This window comes from Triticum aestivum, chromosome 6B (assembly GCF_018294505.1).
Source record: "Triticum aestivum cultivar Chinese Spring chromosome 6B, IWGSC CS RefSeq v2.1, whole genome shotgun sequence".
Taxonomy (NCBI): domain Eukaryota; kingdom Viridiplantae; phylum Streptophyta; class Magnoliopsida; order Poales; family Poaceae; genus Triticum; species Triticum aestivum.
The window spans coordinates 119089933-119104201 of record NC_057810.1 but is presented as its reverse complement, the minus strand read 5'-3'; the positions used below and the strand labels follow the sequence as shown (position 1 = coordinate 119104201).

Here is a 14269-nt window from a genome sequence, read left to right as displayed (position 1 = left end):
GTGGGCCACATGGGCCGCGTGGGGAAGGGAACCAGCCCCTGGAGGGCTGGGCGCGCCCCCCCTTGGGCCCATGCGCCTAGGGTTGGGGGGGGGGAACCCTAAAGGGGGCGCCCCCCTTTGCTTGGGGGGCAAGCCCCCTCCCTGGCCGCCGCTCCCCTCTAGATCTCATCTAGAGGGGGCCGGCCCCCTTCCTCCTTCCCCTATAAATAGAGGGGTGAGGGGAGGGCTGAACACCTGATCCAAGGCGCAGCCCCTCCCCTCCCCAACACCTCTCCTCCTCCGTTGTGCGCTTGGCGAAGCCCTGTCGGAGTACTGCCTCTCCACCATCATCACGCCGTCGTGCTGCTGCTGGAGCTTTCTTCCTCAACCTCTCCTTCCCCCTTGCTGGATCAAGAAGGAGGAGACGTCGTCCGTACCGTACGTGTGTTGAACGCGGAGGTGCTTTCCGTTCAGCACTTGGTCATCGGTGATCTGAATCACGTCGAGTACGACTCCATCATCACCGTTCCCTCGAACGCTTCCGCACGCGATCTACAAGTGGTATGTAGATGCAATCTCTCTCCCATGACTCGTTGCTTAGATGAACTCATAGATGGATCTTGGTGAAACCGTAGAATTTTTTTTAATTTTCTGCAACGTTACCCAACACATGGGAGCTGACTGAGGTGGTGGCAGCAGAAGGAACACAAAGCCAGTCAACTTCCCAAAGACCCTCGGACTCACAGCGCCGGGGGCCAGCACCAACCAAAACCTTGGTGTGGCGATCCTGAATGGAGCAAGAATCGGTATCAAGAATGACCCGACAACCAGAATCAGTAAGTTGGGCAGCAGAAAAAAGATTCATGGTAAGGCGAGGAACATGTGAAACACTCGGAACAGAAAAAGATGGAGTGGAAAGAATACCACGACTAGCAACAGAAAGAGATGTGCCGTCGGCAATAAGAACATTGATAGGATAATAAAGAGGGCGAAGAGAAGACAACGCTGAAGAATCAGATGACATATGAAAGGAAGCTCCATAGTTCAGAACCCACGAAGATGTACCTGACGGTGTAGATGTCGGTGGTGATGAAGTGGTGGAAGCAGTCACAACAGTAGCAGAACCTGTCGGTGAAGAACCAGAGGAAGCCAGAAGGCGTTTGAGTTGTACAATGTCCTGGTCAGTGAGTGACGGAGTCGAGGAAGATCCAAGAGTCCCACTGGGAGAGGAGCGCCTCTGGTCTCGCTTCTTCTCACGGCAATCAGACTTTGGGTGACCTGGCCAAGAGCAGTAGCCACAGAAGGTGTCACGGCGCGACCGGCCCTTCTCAGCATAAGGAGGGAGACCCACCCCCCTTGAAGGTGTAGGTAGGAGCGGTGGAGCAGTGACACGAGCAGACGACACTGGAGCCCGAGAAGCCAACACAGACGGAACCGCGAGCAACCCTGCAGAGCAAAGGCAGGTCTCCTTATCATGAAGCTCAGCAAGCACCTCCGAGATAGGAACACGCCCACGAGCAAGCAGGTGAGCACGTCGAGGCTCGAACTCAGAGCGGAGACGTGATAAAAACTCATGAACCCGCTGAAACTCCAAATCAGACCGAGTAGTCTGACAGCAACGACAAGTTCCACAAACAACTGTCCGAAGAGATTCAAGTTGACGCCAGATGGCAGAGCACTGTGAATAGAACACATCAACATAGGAATTACCTTGCTGGAGCGCGTGCTCCTGACGCACCACAGATAGGTAGAGAGCATCACCAGAGGGCTGATAGCGCTGACAGAGATAAGACCACATTGCTGCAACTGTGCCAAGTCCCATGAACTCCGAAGCAAACTGAGGAAGGACACTTGCAGTGAGAACAGCAGTAGCACGAGCATCATCATTGCACCACTGAGTGTAAGCAGACAGATCGTCGCGGTACACAAAAAGAGCATCTGAATAAGCTGATACCTGCTAATCATAAGCATCAACCGCAGCATCATCGAGAGCCTTGGCTGCATCCCGGTTAGCCTGAGAAGCATCGGCAGTAAGTACTGGCGGCACCGGTGGGATTGGGGCCACTGGCGCAACAGGGCATGGCGGACAGGGGACCTCGCCAGAGAGAACACCCCACAGAAGAAGACCACGCATATGGATGTGCATGAACCCCACAAACTCAACATAGTTGGTGCCATCAAAAATCACCGAACACCTGGGAACAGCGACATAGCCCGAAGAAGACTTAACAAGGTCTACTCTCTGTTGTTGTTGGTTTTTTTGGAAGTCAACCAGCACGCACTCGATCTGGATCGGCAGAGGGGCGCTCGAGGTCGGTAGGAGCTCGCTCAAGCAGGTTGAGCGGCGCTGCCTGGCGCAAGTAGAGAGGCGTACACTAGTAGAAACCGGAGCTTTAAAACCGGTTCGTAAGGGCCTTTAGTGCCGGTTCTGCAACCGACACTAAAGGGTGGAGACTAAAGCCCCCCCCCCCCTTTAGTACCGGTTCGGCACGAACCACCACTAAAGGCCCACCATGTGGCGTGAGCTCGCGCCGAGGTATGGGGGACCTTTAGCACCGGCTGGTGTTACCAACCAGTACTAAAGGTATTTTTTATTTTTATTTTAAATTTTTTATAAAATATTTGATTTTTCTTCTTCTGATTTTTAATTTTCTAAATTATTTTAACCTCTAATCTCTAATCACCCCTCACCACTGCTCAATTTAACCTCTAATCTCTAATCATCCCTCATCATTCCAAATCATCTAACTTCCCGGACGGTCACCCATCCTCTCACTACCCCAGCCTGAGCACGCTTAACTTCCGGGTTCTATTCTCCCTCGTTTCCAAGTCTGCTCTTGTTGTTTTCCTGACAAATGTAAGCTGCCAATCCTATTAACCTCAGCAGTTTAGCTTGAGCATTAGGTCATAGGTTTCACCGTTTGAGTTTGGAACTATTATTCTAAAAAACAGTTAGTAACACTAATATTTCTTGAATAAGTTTGACCACAGTTTGACCATAGTTTGACCACAGTTTGACCATAGTTTGACCAGATTTGACCAAAATTCAAAAATTGAAATAATTATTTAGTAACACTAATATTCTTGAATAATTATGTAGCAACATTAATACTTCTTGAATAAGGAGTTTGACCATAGTTTGACTAGATTTAACCAAAATAAAAAAAAACAGAAATTTGAGCATATCTTTTTTTTTCTTTTGGAATTTGAGGATTCTTAAAAATTGCAAACAGGTCGTAGGCGGTCAAAATCGGATGCGGATTTTCGTGCTAAATTTTTTGATAAATTATACGTTTTTTTCCGACATCGTATGCAAAAGTTATAGCCGTTTTACATTTTCCCTACACTTTTTGCAAAACATGTCTAAATTTAAGTTTTTAAATTTTACTAACTAGTAGATGTAGTAATATAACTACATCTCGAAGAATTTTATGTTTTGAATTTTTTATCATTTTCTTTTGTATTTTTTAAAACTGAAATGGCGATACACCGGGGGGGTTAGAGTTTGAAAATATCCCTATAGTCCCGATTTGTGTCTCCAACCGGGACTATAGGTCAAACCCCTTTAGTACCGGTTCGTGGCACGAACCGGTACTAAAGGTTAGCCCTTTAGTATCAGTTTGTGCCACGAACCGGTACTAAAGGTGATCGCGCGGCCCTGGCCTGACGCCAGCCTGCCACCACCCCATTTAGTACCGGTTCGTGGCACGAACCGGTACTAAAGGTTCAAAACGAACCGGCATTAATGCATAGCCATTCGAACCGGCACTAATGGTATCATTAGTACCAGGCCAAAATCGAACCGGGACTAATGTGTCTCACATTAGGTCCTTTTTCTACTAGTGGTAGGCGCCTTGCTGGGTGCTGGTTACCCGCTGGCCAAAACCAGCCAGGGGCAAAGGCAGTGGCCGAACCAGCCAGGTGCTATATACATCTAACAGATATTACCTCCGCAAAAGACTTGTAGTTGCCCCTACTAGCAATGGGTTCCATCCGAGCCTTTATTTGCTGACAGGCATCCAAAACTGCAGCACCATACAAATCTGAACTGGTGGAAGCTGATGTTGGTGAAGCATTTGGAACCTAAGCATATATATGAAATATGTGATCACTCCATCGATAGTAACAGAAAAAGTACGATATACAAACAAAGACAAAGTAGATATATGTTCTGTATAGAGGGATATTCCCTACCAGCAATGGGTTCCAAACCTCACCTTGTCTGTACTTGTCTCTGAGATAAATACACAGCTTAGAGGTATATCGAGTGACGAGGCAGCAACTTGGGCTATCTTTGTGTGTAAACGCTGCCCCATCTCAACTCCACCATGCGTTACCAGGACAGTACCATCAGTGTAAACTTGCACAAGAGCACCAGCCTGCAATTGTTTACCCATACAAACTTGTGTCAGATTGAATAATGACGTAACCAAACATGATGTAAGCCATAGCTAAGGTTTTAACTTGTTTAATATTTACGATGGAACATCTATAATTTAAACAATGATTCAGAATATCATCATGGTACTGGAGTATACACTTGCCAGAAATGGCACAAAATACAACAAATTTTAGAGGAATTTCATCCAAATGCATGATCCACACTGATCAAGGAATATAATCCTGCAAATTCTTCATCTGATACAAGCACCAGCGACAAGGTACATTGCTGGCAAGATAATATGTTTGTGTGTTCTGGGGTACAAATCCGATGACAATGACACCACCCCCACACAGGGGATGTCTGTTTATCCCATTCTCCATTTAGCTATTGGGCGCAGGTCCCAACAAGGACCTAGCAAGTAGCAATGCCAAATTCATAAGTTTTCCATAGTTTTGTTGCGACTCAGTTCATCATATACTAAGTACAAAGAAGTAAAGTTGTTCATACAAAAGATACTAACCCAATAAAATATGATTTATATAGAGATTACACAACTGTAGCAGAGGTTTCTTGTGGAGTTTGTGAGGGGGAGCTATTCACCTGATTCATAAATTTTGTAGTGAATGATATGCCAAATTTTGTGGGAATCATAGCAATTCCTCGCTTCCTCCAGCGATTATTACTGTTAGACATTTACAGCTTTGCGAGCCTCCACAAAATTAGAAGATGCCTTTAGTTCATCCCAAACGGAATGTATTTTACAGCTCTGCACCAACTGGCCATAATAAAGCACAACTCCATCACTGTGAAAATTAAGTTCCTGCAAACAGTACATCAATTACCAAGAAAAATTGGGTGACAAGGATAGCACCACATGTAAACATGGCCATTCTTACTTTTATCTCCTCTGGAGTCCGCTTGATTTCCATAGCTATGTGATGAATCCAATTCTCTGCAATCAACATACCTTGTGGACCACCAAAACCTCTAAAGGCAGTATTGCTTGGGAAATTTGTAAAGCATACTTTCCCACTGACTCTGATATTTGGTATATCATAGACATTTTCTGACTCAAACATAGCATGCTCCAAGACTGCAAGGGAGAGATCTAGTGAGTTGCCGCCATTGTTCTAAATTTCAAGGTCTAAGGCCAGTATCTTCCCGTCATTGGTAAATCCAACCTAAAAGATCAATTATAGTTCGGTAAAATACAGAAAAGTAAAGGGAAATTCAGTACTACTCGTATTTGAGCCAATTTTCCACCTGTTGTCGTCCATAATTGACTTCAACATTACATGACAGGGGTCCAGTGTATTCACTGATTATCACTGAAAAATTCACGTCTATCTTTTAAATCTTACAACATGGTGCATATGGAGATATTGGGTCCTCTAGAACCAATCAACCCAGTTGCTAAAATTATTTGCTAGGAACTCAGCAGACTAGAGCCATCAGACTCACATATTAGTTTTCCCAAGGATCGAACACACGATCTGACAGCTCGACCGGCACTCACGCAAACACCAGGAACAGAAGTCCAAAACACAAAGACACGAATGCAACAACTTGACATTGGCCAGAGGCACATATCATGCCTTGTATTTCTTCTACTGCTTTTGTATTTTTCTGATGTTTACAACTTGATGACTACCGCTGCTTATATACGAGCAACCAACACCCAATACCTCTACCTAGTCATACTCTATTTGAATCTACATGTACTCATAGTCTCATACTAGATTCGCGACATGCAAGCTTACAACACACTCAGATGAACACGGACAACAGGTTCCATGCGACTCATACACTACTAGTTTGGATTCATGCAACATCACAGTACTAACTATATGGCTGAAAGCAATGTACTATTTAAACTCCATACCTTATATTTCCCCAAAAAACCGTGTCTTTGCCCAGTTGTCATCATGTCAACATCCCTATCCAAAACAATCTTTACTGGCCTTCTTAGACAATAGGCAGCTACAGACGCTGCTGCAGCAAATATTACTGATCTAGTTTCTTTTCCACCAAATCCGCCACCAATACGCTTAGTCTTGCAAACAACTTTTGATAGTGGAAGACCAAGAACATTAGCAACATACATCTGATGTGTATGGGGAGCCTTAAGATAAAGAACATTTAGTCAAATAAGAGAATATATAAGGCTGAGTGCATATGCAATGTCAAACAAACATGACACAAGACACTGGTAACAATAGACAAGTGAACTCACAAAAATAAGGTCAGGAAAGACAATACTACAATTTGTACTGGAAAAATATTTAGCTGAAAACTGCCAAGGTCTGAACAAACTGAACCAAGACAGGCACTCAACTTTGACGCACTTCTCATCGACGAAAGAATCCTGTGATGAACCTTTGGTACATGTGATACACATGAGGCTTATTTTTTACAGCCTCTGTAAACTAATATAAGACCTTTTAGGTCACTACTTTAGTGACCTAAATAAAAATTACTGGCACCGAGTCATTAGGTGACTAGATACTATGTAATATAAAAATCCTTAGAAGTGAAGCCTACTGACAAAATGGACCGCACCAGATGCTAGGCTATAGCCTATAATAAGCAGAAGCACTAGTTATAGTGGGTCCCACCCACTGGAAAAAATAGCGCGCTATAACGCCGCTAATAGCATGCTATAGCATATAGAGAATTGTCTCGCTAAATAAATCAATATACAATGCCTCGCTAATAGCGCGCTATAGCATGCTAATAGCATATTTTCCGGGGCCATGCTATTTTCTGTAGCGCGCTATTTTTTTTCGAGGTCATCAACATAGAGAAGGAGAAGAGTCCGGCCACGAGGAGACGTGTGAACAAACAATGCGGGATCATGATCACTGGGCAAGAAACCAGCGGCAGTCACCACAGAGGCGAAACGCTCGAACCAGGCGCGAGGGGCCTGTTTAAGACCATAGAGAGAGCGACGAAGTCTACAGACCATACCATTAGAAGCATAGGACCCCGGTGGTGGCTGCATATAAACCTCCTCATGCAACTCGCCATTGAGAAAGGCGTTCTGGACATAAGTGGAGAGATAGACCAATGACGAACAGAAGCCACAGCAAGAAGAGTGCAGACAGTGGTCATGTGGGCCACAGGAGCGAATGTCTCATCATAATCGCGTCCCTGCTCCTACTGAAAACCACGAGCCACAAGCCGAGCTTTGTAGCATTCTAGACAACCATCAGAGCGAGTCTTAATCTTGTAGATCCACTTGCAGGGGATGAGACGAACACCGGAAGGAAGGGAAACCAGATCCCATGTGCCAGAGCGCTCAAGGGCAACAAGCTCTTCGGCCATCGCAAGCTTCCATTCAGGCTGAGTCATGGCAGTCCGATAGGAAGTGGGCGCAGTAATAACATAGAGACCATACCGATCAGGAGAATAGCGATCAGGCGGGGGGCGAGGCCGAGCACAGATGTTATGAACCAGGGGAGGCGTGAAGGGAGACGCACTAGAGGTGGAAGGCACCTCAGGGGAAGCATCCTCAGAACAAGGACGACGAGTGTAGTGGAGAGGAAACGGTGAGAGAGGGTGACAGACTGGAGATGATGGTGGAGAGGTAGATGAGGAGGATGGGGAAGAGGGTGCTGGTGGTGAATGGGAACGGATGAGAGGTGCCGGAGGAAGAGCTGAAACATGAGGCACATAGCAGGGTGAATCGGGAAGGAGAAGAAAAGAAATCTCGTCCACGGAGAAGCTCGAGGAAGAGAGACAAGGGAAGTAAGAGCGAGACTCGTCAAAAGTCACATCACGCGAGATGCGCAAGCGACGACCGACGGGATCCCAACAACGATAGCCCTTGTGCTCATCACTGCAGCCAAGGAAAACACACTCAACCGACTGAGCAGTCAGTTTGGTGCACTCGAGCGGGCCAAGAAGGACATAGCACACACATCCAAACATACGAAGAGTTGAGTAGTCAGGAGAGCGACCAGTGAGGCACTCCATAGGAATACCACCCTGCAGAGCAGTCGATGGCTGAATTTTGATGAGATAGGTGGATGCAAAAACAGCCTCAACCCAAAAGTGGGGTGGAAGGGAGGCGGCAATCATCAGCGCACGAGTCGTCTCAAGTAGATGACAATGCTTACGTTCTGTAACGCCATTCTGGGCATGAGCACCAGGACAGGAGAACTGGGCAAGGGCACCCTATTCGGCGAGAAAACCACACAACATCTGGGAGATATACTCTCCAGCGGAGTCAGCACAAAAAGTACGAATAGACGTGGAAAAATGGGTGCGAACCATTTGTATAGAGAGAGAACCTCGCTACGAGATTTCATGAAATAGAGCCAACAAGTGTAGCGAGAGAAATCATCAATAAACAAAACATAATAGCGATGACCACCTTTCGAATCAAAGGGAGCAGGACCCCAGACATCAGAATGAACTAAGTCAAAAGGACGCTGAGATACCAACTGACTGGTAGGATAAGGTAATTGGGTCTGTTTGCCAAGTCTACAACCATTACAATGTAAAGAAACATCTCTAGATACAGACCCTAAGAGACACTGGCGCACTAATGAAGACAAGCGAGAGCCACAGATGTGACAAAGGCGATGATGCCACTGCTGTAAGGACGCAGATGAAGAGGCAGCAAGAGCATGAGAGCTGACTAAAGTGGTGGCAGCGGAAGGAACACAAAGCCAGTCAACTTCCCAAAGGCCCTCTGACTCACGGCGCCGGGGGCCAACACCAACCAAAACCTTGGTGCGATGATCCTGAATAGAACAAGAGTCGGTATCAAGAATGACACGACAACCAGAATCAGTAAGTTGGGCAGCGGAAAAGAGATTCATGGTAAGGCAAGGAACATGAGAAACACTAGGAACAGAAAAGGATGGAGTGGAAAGAATACCACAACTAGCAACAGGAAGAGATGTGCCATCGGCAGTAAGAACATTAATAGGAGAATCAAGAGGGAAAAGAGAAAACAATGCTGAAGAATCAGAGGACATAGAAAGGAAGCTCCAGAGTCCAGAACCCATGAAGATGTACCTGATGGTGTAGATGCCGGCAGTGATGAAGTGGTGGAAGCAGTCACATCCAGCAGGAGAACCCCTCGATGAAGAAACAGAGGAAGCCAGAAGGTGCTTGAGCTGCACAATGTCCTGGTCAGTGCGTGACGGAGTCGATGATGACACAGGAGTCCAACTCGAAGAGGAGCCCCTTTGGTTTCGCTGCTTTTGGCGACAACCAGACTCTGGGTGGCCTGGCCTGGAGCAGTAGTCACAGAAGGTGTCACGACGCGACCGACCCTTCTCAACATAAGGAGGGCGACCCACCCTCCCTGAAGGTGTGGGCAGGAGCGGTGGAGCAGTGAGACGAGGAGAGGACACATGAGCTCGAGCAGCCAACACAGAAGGAACCACAAGCAATCGAGCAGAACGAAGGCGGATCTCCTCTGCACGAAGCTCAACAAGTACCTCCGAGATAGGAACACGACCACGGGCAAGCAAGTGAGCACGTCGAGGCTCAAACTCAGAGCGGAGGCGAGATAAGAACTCATGGACACGCTGAAACTCCCAAGTCAGACCATGTAGTCTGACAGCAATGGCAAGTCCCACAAACAAATGTCCTAAGAGGGTCAAGCTAACGCCAGATGGCAGAGCACTGTGAATAGAACTCATCAACAGAGGAATCACCTTGCTGGAGTGCGTGCTCCTGATGCACCACAGATAGGTAGAGAGCATCACCAGAGGGCTGATAGCACTGACAGAGATAAGACCACATCGCTGCAACTGTGCCAAGTCCCATGAACTCCAAAGCAAACTGAGGGAGGACACTCGCAGTGAGAACAACAGCAGCACGAGCATCATCATTGCACCACTGAGTGTAAGCAGACAGATCATCACGGAACACCGAAAGAGCATCTGAATAAGCTGATACCTGCTGATCATAAGCATCAGCCGCAGCATCATCGAGAGCCTTGGCTTAATCCCGGTCAGCCTGAGATGCATCAGCAGCAAGTACTGGCGGCACCGATGGGATTGGGGTCACTGGCGCAATAGGGCATGGCGGACAGGAGACCTCGCCAGAGAGAACACCCCACAGAAGAAGACCACGCATATGGATGCGCATGAACCCCACAAACTCAGCGTAGTTGGTGCCATCGAAGATCACCGAACACCTAGGAACAGCGACATAGCCCGAAGAAGACATAACGAGATCTTCTGTTTCTTTCTCTTTCCTGTCTCTTTTTTTTAAGTCAACGGACACAGAGACTCAATCTAGATCGAGCAAAGAGCGGCCGAGGCAAGGAAACGCATGCGGCTTGATCTGGATTGAGCCTCCGCTCGATTGAGGCAGGGAACCGATTAGGGACCAGGGCCAGTCGACCGCGGCCGGACAGGCAGCGGGATGATGGCGGCCGGATAGGCAGCTGGGGCGATGGCGGCTAAGCGGAGATGGAGTGGCGGCGGCCGGGCAGCTGGGGCGGCGACGGCCGAGCAAAGACGGAGCAGCGACCGAGCGGGAGGGGCGGCCGGGCGACATGGTGACCTGACGGGATGAGCTGGATGAGGCAGCGGCCGAGTGGGAGGGGCGGCCGGGCGACACGGCGACCGGACGGGACAGGCCCAACGAGGAAGAGGCTACAGGAGCCGGACGAGACGGCGTCCTGCTGAAGGGGCAGCAGAGTCGGGCTGGAGAGACAACGATCGGACGGCCAGAGACGAGCAGGCTAGGAACGGGGCGCATGGAGTTGCATCGTGCCAGAGGAAGGGGCTAGCCTAGCATCTGATACCATGTTGGATAATTATCAACTAGTATTCATCGAGGACCAAAGGCCATTACATATACATGTGTGTTAAAGTGCAGGAAACCCCTTATACAATGGGGATGTACCGAAAAGAGACTATACACATCTAAAAGCAGTATCTATAGGTGAGCCTGAGTTTCATACTCCTTTTTCTAGATTACTTATTTCAAAAGAAGCTATTACTTTTTTCCGAGCAAGGACCAAAGTGTGTGTCATTTCTCAATAAAAGAACACAAAGAAGGCACAAAATGTACATTTCTCGTTAGATTTGTGGTTCGTTTCTAAATTGGTGTTTCGTTCATAAAGAAGCTATTGCTATGGGAGCATCAAACATATTATCGACATATGAAATTCACATTATAAATTCAATATTAAAGAACAGGGCATACTTGAGTAGATGAGATCATATGAATTTCATTTCCAGAATCAACTGGCCAGACAAGAGTGCATTGAGGTTCCATGTAGAAGTGCTCTTGACCTCCGACTAGAACTTCTCCTTCTATAACTTTATCGCATGTATTGGATGCAAAACATAGTTCAACATCCCCTTTCGAAAGGCATCTTGTGGTATGTGGATGAAAACTACTAGCTTTGATAGCTTCCTCTATTGAGAGGATTGCTGGCAGCTTAGAATACTTGATATTTACTTTATTTGCAGCAGCTTTTGCATTATCATGGGTGTCTGCCACAACGATTCCGATGATCTGCCAATGAGAAGAGAAAAGTGTAATTTTATCAAAATAACAAAGATGCGGGACATTCCACCTCCCAAGTCATATCAAAACCTGTACGACTAAAATATCAGATCCAACAGATATACCTGGCCAACACAAGTAACGACATCAGATGCAAAAACCTCCCCATCATGGATAATTGGCCCAATATTCTTTTTGTGGAGGAATCTAATTGGCCCAATACTGTTAGCACCGGGCACATCTTTTGAGAGGAAGAGACCAGCGAACCCAGGGGAACATTTGGCAACTGAATCATCAATAGACAAAATGCGAGCGTGAGCCTCCTTACTCAGTACCAGAGCAGCATGCAAGGTATTCGGGGGTGTTGGTGTGTCATCAACATATTCTGCCTCAGCAGTCACCTAGCATATTGGATGATCTAGCAAGTCACGAAATAAAATATAACAAAACAACCCCCTGCTTTCATAGTTAGTTAATTAAGTCGTTAATTGTTAAAAACATTTGTTGTTTCTTTTCTCTTTTTCCTTTTTGTTTCCTCCATCTGGAGGTTGGTTGTATTTTGCATCATTTTGGCGCGCTTCTAAATAAAAATGGCATGCATTTGAATGTGTGGTCCAGAAAGAAAGATTTTATAAAAAGAACATTATAGTAACACGAAAACTAGCTGAGAAAGCAGAACCAACTGGGTTCCAGTTTATGTAAACCAATTTCGGATTGTCCGATTCACCCACCTAGCCCACTTTGAATTCAACTTCCATATACATAGGTTTGTAATTGGTTTGGACCTGATTCCAGATTTCTAATTAGCAAAACCCTGGCCTCAGGTATAAAACATTGAGTTTGGCAGAAAAATAGATTAAAGACAGGATTATTTGGCTAGCATGGTGTGGTCAAAGATCTGATTCACATTCCAGATAGCAAAACAAGCTTGATGCTTCCTTGATATCAATGCCGTCAAAAAGCAAGAGATTCATGGCATCGCTGAATTGGAGATCTAATAAAGCAGAAAAAAATATATCAGGAGAGATCTGACATTAAGTCAAGCCAAGGTCCAGAGTGAACTTTATTTTTTCACAAGCTCCCAGCAGTGGCTAATGAAAACGAAGTTTACATGTGGAACTGAAAGGTGCCCAGGGGATTAGACAGAGACCATGTCCCCAAAGTGTGTTTTGTCCAAAAGAATCCCAAACACAACAAATGTAAGCAAAAAAAGGAGACAGATGATGTTTTCCAAGCAGCAAGTTGTAGATGTGATGAAAATGGGAGAAATATTGTACCTCCGACACCAGGAACTACAAGATGCCTAAAAGTACAGGTACTCCTCATGGAAGTGGTTTGGCCAGGAAAATTTCCATGTATTCTGATTTGAAGCAAGGATGACACAACTTAAAACATAGATTCTGTAAAATGCTAAAACATTAATAATACCTGAAGCGTAGCTGACAAAGGAACCATTGGTTGACCCACAACAGTTCCTTGCTGCACTAATTCATAACCTTGAGTTCCAATTGTAAAAGGCCTAGTGTACGACTGTATAGCTGACATACTAGCTACATACAGCCCCTCCTTTGACAACCCCTTAGTGTTCATCTCATGTGTTACATAAAGGAAAATTTTGAAAAAGAAACTCAAAGTAAGTGAACTGCGAAATTCAACCATTCCACCTGGTGCATTCTCTGCTAGTGGGGTGTCCTCTTTTAACAAATTGAAGGCCTCATCCAACAAGCCATAGTCCATCTTGTTTCCAACAAGCAAACTTTCAGTTTTTCCATCTGTGAGTGGCACTGCAGCTACCCCTCCATAGACAATAGAGACATCAGATACTATTGTAACGCCCCAGATATAATTTCCATATTTGTATCCAACTCTTGCCGTCTCCGGCGCTAAGTTATATTTATTTCTCGGGTTCGGGTTTTTGTCTCCGTGTGTTGTCTTCGTTTTCATGCATCTCATACCATGTCATCTCGTGCATCGCATTTGCATACATGTTCATCTCGTGCGTTCGAGCATTTTCCCCGTTGTCCATTTTGCATTCCGGCGCTTCGTTCTCCTCCGGTGGTCATCTCTAGCTTTCTTTCGTGTTTGGGAATTAAACATTTCCGGATTGGACCGAGACTTGCCAAGCGGCCTTGGTTTACTACCGGTAGACCGCCTGTCAAGTTTCGTATCATTTGGACTTCGTTTGATACTCCAACGGTTAACCGAGGGACCGAAAAGGCCTCGTGTGTGTTGCAGCCCAACACCCCCCAAATTTGGCCCAAAACCCACCAAACTCTGCTCCATGCCCTAGAGCGTTCGATCACGATCGTGTGGGCGAAAACCGCACCTCATTTGGACTCTCCTAGCTCCACTTATGTCTATTTATAGACCCCCTCCTCCAAATCCCGGATCCCCTCGTCTCAAACCCTAGTTTTAAAAAAAAAC

General features: G+C 46.3%; 1 pseudogene; it reads right to left on the bottom strand.

Annotated features, from left to right (window-relative positions):
• LOC123133703 (xanthine dehydrogenase-like) overlaps window positions 1-14269 on the bottom strand; it is a 52843-nt pseudogene that overhangs the window by 22039 nt on the left and 16535 nt on the right.